Source organism: Cupressus sempervirens, chromosome 7, assembly GCF_028749045.1.
Source record: "Cupressus sempervirens isolate cs-2001-9-10 chromosome 7, ASM2874904v1, whole genome shotgun sequence".
Taxonomy (NCBI): Eukaryota; Viridiplantae; Streptophyta; class Pinopsida; order Cupressales; family Cupressaceae; genus Cupressus; species Cupressus sempervirens.
The window spans coordinates 161184643-161193085 of NC_143124.1; the positions used below are offsets into that span (position 1 = coordinate 161184643).

Consider the following 8443-nt stretch of genomic DNA (forward strand, 5'->3'; position numbering starts at 1 on the left):
GAACAAGTAATGGATATTTGTTATGCTGGAGGCAGCCGTTGAATATTGAAGGTGGAATGACTCACCGTCTGGGTGTGCTGATGATCATGACCACCAAGCCCCTTGCAATAACAATATCGCAGATGCCTCTCCAGTCGTATCAGGAATCCCGATGATGTTGGTGAGATGAGTATTACATGGTCTGAAACTTAACCTATTTCATTCCTTTGATTTTGTTAGTGTCTGCCCCATGTACACTGTGTCAAACATGATTTATAACGTGCTCTTCCTTGTAATCTCAATGTTGATTTAACTAAACATTCTGGTTACGATTTTTCAATGTTGAGAAATGGTATGATAGGTTAACTTAATATTGTTTTTAAGTAAGGAAAATTGATAGTAAGGGACCAATTCAAAAAATATATAAATCTAATCTTATTTCAATTCTAGTTTTGTACAACTAAATCAAACAAGGGATTAATATATTTGAAATTGAATTCCGGATGAACCAAACATAACTAGAATTGTCATTGTCCATTCTCATTCTTCATTCCCATTTCCATTCCAATTTTCTATTCTAATTTTCAATTCCTACACCAACAACCAAACAGACCCAAGGAATAAACAGAGTAGAATAACCAGCGGCTATCTAGCCAGCTAAAAACAAACCCATATTAAAAAAAATTGAAGAAAATAAGTATCTTCTTATAAATTGCTTTTTAGCTGTTCCATATAGTTCTAACTTCTGATCAACCGCAAAGATGCTGTTAACGACTAGTTTAATTAAACACAATACTTATAATTCAAATCTTTCCACCGTGGCCTGCTAGCTCAGTTGGTTAGAGCGTCGTGCTAATAACGCGAAGGTCGCAGGTTTGAGACCTGCATTGGCCCATTCAGATACCCATGATCAACTTCGATCCATTGATCTTTACAATACAGTCGTTCTCCTCATCGTATTTTACTGCCCATCCGCTCAGCGCTGCCAAAATTATTCGACGCTTTAGTAGCCTGCATTCTACATTATCAACTTTCACAAATCGATTATCAAATCTAATCAGTTGCACGGAAATGATATCCAGTTTAATCTACTACAATTATGATAAACACGATCTTTATGAGTAATTTTGATATATTCTTTGTCTAACTGGTTACGGTAATGAATCGTGTAGTTATCCACATCATCAAAGCAAACAACATTGATGACAATACGGATGGAACCCTAAAAATTAGCGTCCACCATCAAGATAAATCTTGAGAGGATGTTCTTTTTCAAAACTAATTCATTCCATTCATATTTGCTAAATCCATTGAAGTCTGATAAAAGACTTGGATACGAGTCCCATGTGTCATTGAGAATGGAGGGAAGAGAATTTTGTTGCGAGGGAGAAAGCTTAGAAATGAGCATGAAAGAAATTATGTGTCAAATAATTTATTATGATATATCATAATAAAAATTGGATAGAAAATAAGTGGATAGATGAAAGTTAGTAGTCATGAGAAAATCAAGGAAATAGTAGGTGTAGAATAATAGTGAAGATTAGATAGGGCAATAGTACTAGATATTTGACAATAAAGCATGTGGTTTAACATATTCATAAAGTATAAGTATGGTTTTGTCTAAAGTAAAGAAATTTTATAAATTTCAATTATATTCTTCATTTTGAATTTTTACATTTTAATGTTAGTTCGGAAAATTGTCAACTTAGTATAAAAGTTGCCTTCTTTTTTGAAGTGCATATTTTTATAGATTTCTAATGTATTGGGGTTGGCGAAATTAATAAGAAATATACATGTATTAAAGAATAGTTGAACATGTATAAATGAAGATCAAAGTTATCAAGATGCCATGTGTAAGTTTTGTTTTGCAATAAATGATTAAAATAAGTTTTCTATTTTAGAGTGACAAATTTTTTGTCATTATGTGGAGCTTGAAGAGAATATATTTTTTCGGCTTTTTCGGAGGAGGGAGGGTGGGGAGAACCTTTCACTAATAACTTATACAAGTTAACATTATTGATGTATAACCTATGCATTCTCCCACTTATGGCCTTTGTCTTCCCTAACTCAAACATCCATCTCGTGATCTTTATTATTGAGGTGACAACTTCCTTGCTAGCAAATCATTGGCTTATAGGTTGGTTGTTGACATTTCTAACTTGGACCTAAGATCTCCATCCTAAGTTGATATTGTAGATGTCTCTATCAACTATTCACTCAAAATTATTTGTTGAATAAACCCTTGTATTGGAGATATAGATTTAGGAGATATCTTTCTCCCAATTTTGAGATAGTTGTTTCTATTTCTTTTATGAATTTAGTGAATGGATAATTGATCAAACTATTGAAGAAACACATCTCTTCAAGATTGAAGAGTTGTTATTCTTGTAATGAAAGACATCTGAAGAGTCATAAATGTGGTAACAACAAACTATGAATAATCTTAACAACAAACAAGGAAGATTTTTTTGTATTAGTCTCACATGCATTGCCATTGTTTCAAAAGATCACACACACAATTTTGGTCATCACCTTTACATTTGTAGAATTTTTTTTGGAATGCATTGTAAAATTAGAATTCTATTTTTCATCTATAAAGCATATTAGTTTTGGTGAATAGATTTTTTCCCTCGAGTTGGAGTGTTTTCCCAAGATAACTTTTTATTTCTTGAGTTCATTATTGTTTGTTTATTTTTTAGCTTATTTCTGATCATAAAAATGAACACCTTGAAGGGGTCTTTTGTCTAGACTACAAAATGCCTTCCTTACGATTCCTCTACTTTTGAGGTGTTTCTAGGAAAATATATGTTGGATCACATTTTATACTTTTAGAAGCTAGCACTTATTTGTACATTTGATCTTCTATGGTGATTTCTTCTAGCACTTCCATCCTAGATCTCTAAGCACGACAACCTACTAGTAGCAGGTAAATTTGAAATTTACCCTTTTTCTCATGTCTTCTTTGTGATTTTATTTGACTCTACTAAGGATAGTGATCTTGTTCAATCATTAGGTATCGAGAAATGGGGTTTACATGCTTCATCTATCTACCCTTGGACATCCACCTTCAATCCCTTAGTGGGTCCTATTGAGTTTTCTCCTATGAGGGTAAGGTTACCCTATCTCCCCTTGCACTTAGTGTAATGCTATTGAATACAAGATGGGTCACTTAATTGAGTTTGAACCTAATAGTAGACTATTTTCCTTTACCTCATACATGATAATTTTGGTGGATTTAAACCTGTCTAATTTTTTCCCTAAGATTACATGTATCATGGGCAAGTTACTTTGGAGACAGATTCTAGACAATGGAGGGATACCTTTCTAGTGCACACATAATTTTGCAACTTGGAATATACTCTCTTCGTGCCCGCATGGCTCGTGTCTTCTCTTATCTCCTACCTAGTGGATTAATGTTAAATGATTTCATCTCAGGTATTACATTTGTAGATTTACAATCTTGGGGTCAAATTCTTCTATACACTATGTGCCTCCCTTCCTGATTGGCTTTCCTACTTCAATCACTTGTGTTGTATATACTCCTATGCCACTAACCTAGGTGGCCCTTTTCTTGATAGTTTGTATTGTTCTTTCTATGATGCTTCCTACTTATGTGGTTCATACTCTAATGGATTGTGATGCTTATACTCTTAAGGCTCATGATTCTCTTTTGAGCACTGACCTTATCCCATTCCATACTTATTTGACTCTTTATCTCTTGATTGCTAGGTTCTCTTTTTGGATAAGGTGACTTTCTTTTCAAGCTCAACCACTACTTCTAATGGCTATATCAACACGTTTTTATTTGCCGAACTCTAGGGAAAGATGTTTCTTCTTGGACTATTGTATGCCACAAACATAAGGAGTCATTTCCTTTAGACCATGAACCCTAGATTATTTCTCTTGTCACACTCCTTGGTCCCAAATGTGATCTTCATCAATTAGTTGTATAGAGTTTGAGTGTTGGTTCAACTATTTTGTGTAGTAGTCTCATAACTTGAAGGTAACCCACTATTTGGTCTCCCAACAATTGCTTGTTCTCATGGTATTTAGTTTGATCTATGATGAATTGGGGCCCTTCCCCACTTACCCTAAATGATAAAAATATTGATATCCATCTTTTGTGCATGAATATAAAGCATATTAGATTTAAGTATAGCATACATTTATTCACCAATACACATGATTTTGGTTTGTATTTTTTTGCACTTAGATTTTTATTTTTTAAATGATTGAATTGTAATTATATTTAAAATTGACAAATGTAATATTCTTTGAATATAAATTAAATGACATTCCTAAAATTCTATAATATTATTAAATAAATTTGAAAAAGTAATAAAAATAAAAATAAAATAAAACCTCCAATTCATTTGGATATTTATAGTCATATATCATATTAATTAGAATCCTCATAAATGATTCATTTTCTATGATTTTCTCCTGTTACATGATCTATTTGTAATATGAGAGTGCATGCAGATTGTTGTTATTGTATATAAACATGCATATGAAGGTATCCGGAGTTTGTGAGGTTGATCGAAGCCCGGGCTTGGGTAAAAATTGTTTACTGTATTTATTGTTTAATTTTTTTGGCAACGTTTTCATTTCTTTATGAATTATAGACTAATAACATGAAGGTCGCAGGATCCAGACCTGCATGGGCCATAAACAGGAGGTTTTGATAATTGCATTTAATTAATTCTCGCATTTCGACCACCTCCTCCCCGGATATCAATACTGAAGCCGCCATCTTCTCAGTGCCCCATTAAATTGGTGTGATCACGCGTTTGTAGCGGATTAAAGGTTGCATGGCTGTTAGCCAGAGTAGCAACTAGTACGCATAGAAACTAAATCATATTATAGATTACTCTTAACTAGTACATACATAAACTACAATTTATTAGATATAAAAATTAAGCATTCATATACAAAATAGAGACATACTTGTAATCTTTTATTAGTTTGAATCTAGCATACTTGTTCGTTTTTGAAATTAAGAAGCAGCGAAAGCTAAAATTAATGGGGAGTGGCCCATAAAAGAGACACCAATTGGCAGAAGATCAATTAGAACCCAACATACTTGTTATACAAGTTTATCTACAACAATATCACTAATCTTGTTGACACAATAATCCCCTATTTAAGAAACATGATCCAAGTCAATAAGAAGGTTTGGGAAGAACTTGTTAAGGCATTGAATCGCACATTTATCCAAGCCAATCAAATATCATTGTCATTGATGAGAATACATTTGTAATCCAAAACACAATTTTAGCATAGTGATGAATAAAATAGGGTTTAAGTTAGATAATGAGGATCATTTGAATTGGATTTTTTTTTGAAAGATAAACTCACTATTACATTTGGGTTTAAATTGAGACAACTGTTCATCACAATTATGACAGTAAACCATCGTCTAATCGACATCAATCAAAATTGGCACCTATCAGACTGGCATCAGATTTTTGTTGTCACAAATTACAACGACAAGGGTTACCATCATAATTACAACACCTATACGTGTCATAAATTGGGCTATCATTCTAGCAAAACGTTCATTTTCACCATAAGCATTGCAACAAAAATATGTCAAAGACACCGTCGCAATTGCAACATTTGTGCGACAGAAATGCTATGGGTCCAACAACAAGCCGTCAGAAACTTCCATTGCAATGGGGATGGGCATGCAGCTAGAATGTTGTGGGATCGATAGCCAATCATCACAATTGTGATGTCATGTTCTATTAATAAAAAAAATATTGGCATAAAATGTTGAATAGCTATGATGCACTCATAGGTTAATATTGAGCTTCAATTGGCTTTGAGAATCGTTTAATATTCTCTAGTAATTAGGGCCAACCATGTGAAGGTGGAAACTCATTTGACCCCACCCTGCCCCTGCCCACCCCTACCCCCCCTCGCCCCCAAACATATAAATTCTCTGTTAACATCTAAAATCTTTAAGAAATGATCAATGTTTAAAGTACAAAAAAGGGTTCTAAACTTGCAAAAGTGACATCACTTTCCCATCTTCTAGTGCATGTCATTTTTTTGTTGCATCCAAAATAAGATTCTACCACTTTGAATTGAGAATGCACGTGCAATTGCGTTCTTTATGCATGGATAATAGGCAGAGCTGAAAAATGCAACACGATTACATTTATTTAATAGGTCTATTAAGTTTTTAAAATTATAGACCATCGTCATGAACAATGTTTGTGATGGTCTATAACTTAAAAGATTTAATTAAAGACCTCTAATGAAAATGCAAGCTACTGCATTTTTCAGCACTACTGATGTTGTATGCATATGAATTGACATTGCATATTCAACTATGGTGTCCTTCTACATTATTTGAAACCAAGAGATTCACACAATTAGTAATCATGCAATTATAGGTTATTGGTTGAGCTTCACTTGGTTTCAAGAATAGTTTAATATTCTCTACTAATCAAAGCTAACAATGTGAAGGTGGAAGCTCATTTTTCCCCTTGCCCTGCTAACATCTAAATTCTCCATTAACATCTAAAATCTTTAAAAAATGATCAATCTTTAAAGTACTTGGAATGTCCTCATCATCTCCTGCTACTCTTAGGGAAAGTCCATCTTCATTGCTCATGGGCAATTCATCACACGAGTACATCCAGGAATGTCCTCATCGCCTCCTACATAAAATGAATCCAATATTAGAAAATGCCCCCTAAGAAATAATAGGTTCGAGTGAAATAAACACATGAAAATTGAGAGAGAGAAAGAGGAATCTACTTACCAGTAGGCGTTGTCATTGCATATGTGGCCATGCTACCTATTGAGTGAGCTTTATTGTTTTTTATATTGTTCCAAGATCTCTCTGTTTATATAAATACATAAATATATACACATATATACATATACATATGTATATATATGCATATACATACATACATACATACGTATACAAAGATCACAAGGGCACAACAATGAGATGAAGAGATCACAAGGGCACAAAAACCTGTTGAGTGATTTTTATTATTTTTATGTTATGCCAAGATCTCTCTATTTAACAACATACAAATGGGGAATTATTGATGTTGTGTTTTCTTTTTTCCTTTTTCTTTTGAATCCATAATCCACAATCCACAAGATCTCTATAGTGATGCCAGAATTAACATCAATACCCAGCTAATCAGCAAGTAGACCAATTTAACTAGGTTATGGTTCGAGGATGTGCTATTCTCATTTGTCATATGGTTGCAATGTTGGAGGCAACATTTTTCAAAAGTGGCAGTAGGTTTTGTATCATTAGCTTGATTTTAATGAAGTAACAAAGTGGTTTTTAGGGTGGAAAGGACTATTTTTCCCTAAGCTTCTTGCTAATGAGAGGATAAGAAGTTAGCTGATTGTAGCCCTTGAAATGATAAATCAAGTTATAGAGGGCATGAATGTGGAACAACATGGGGCTAGAGATAACGTAACCTATCTTAGGGTGATGGAGCATCGCCAATTTTAGGCACTTTAGCAGCACCATATGCTCAACAATGAGCCTTATCTTGGATGGGCAATGGGATTCACCTAAATAATTCCATGGGTGCACCTTAGTTGAGTTTGAAGGAAGTGATTGTAATATATGCACAAGAACATGACATCCAATTTTTCCCTACAATAGGACGCACACATGATGGTCTTTAGGTTTATGGCTTTGGAACTCTTAGTATCTATCTAGATTCTATAAATCAATAAGTGCTTGCATAATGTAGAAGTAGATGGGTGACTGCATCATTGGAGAAGCTAGTTGAGGTGCATTGTAATCAAACTAGAGGAAATCATTGATAAACCAAACATATAATGAAGAGGAAACTTGAAAACTTGAATGTTGAAATGCTAAAAATCAAAGCTATCAAGGATCAAACACCTATGCTAGAGTTACAACACAATGTGAAATTGATTTTAGATATAAAATAGGAAAAATAAAACACGACATAAATCATTCCCAATTTTATGTTCACAACTGAAATGCTCTCCCATGCCCTAAGCTAAAACCCTCATTACTACATCCAAAATTAAGGAATAAAATATGATTATGTCCCCAATAGAGAATTGAAATACAATTTTTTTGAATTCCACTTAGCACTATGTCAATAAATTCAAGAAATTCTACTCCCATGCAAATTAACTTACATTGATTCCAAACCTTGGGCCCTAACAATAGTCGAAAGGTAAATTTTTGTCAAAGAATGTGCTAAAAACAAGAAAGAGTACACATTTAGAATGAATATAGATATTGGAAACAATGAAGAAACATATAATCCTCTTATACATAATTAGAATTATGTCAAAGATGAACTCAAGAAATTGAGCAATATAGGAGGTGCTCAGCTAGATATTCTAGTCATTGTGGGTGATTTGGTGAGAAGCTTCTACAAGGGAATGAGCCTCTTGAGTTAACATATAATGTCTTAAAATAGTTAAGTGTGACCTAACT

General features: G+C 33.6%; 1 non-coding gene across 1 annotated transcript; it reads left to right on the top strand.

Moving 5' to 3' along the window:
- Positions 1-799: 799 nt before the first annotated feature.
- On the top strand, positions 800-873 carry TRNAI-AAU (transfer RNA isoleucine (anticodon AAU)). Its single transcript has one exon. It is a non-coding gene; the product is annotated as a tRNA-Ile (tRNA).
- Positions 874-8443: the final 7570 nt, after the last annotated feature.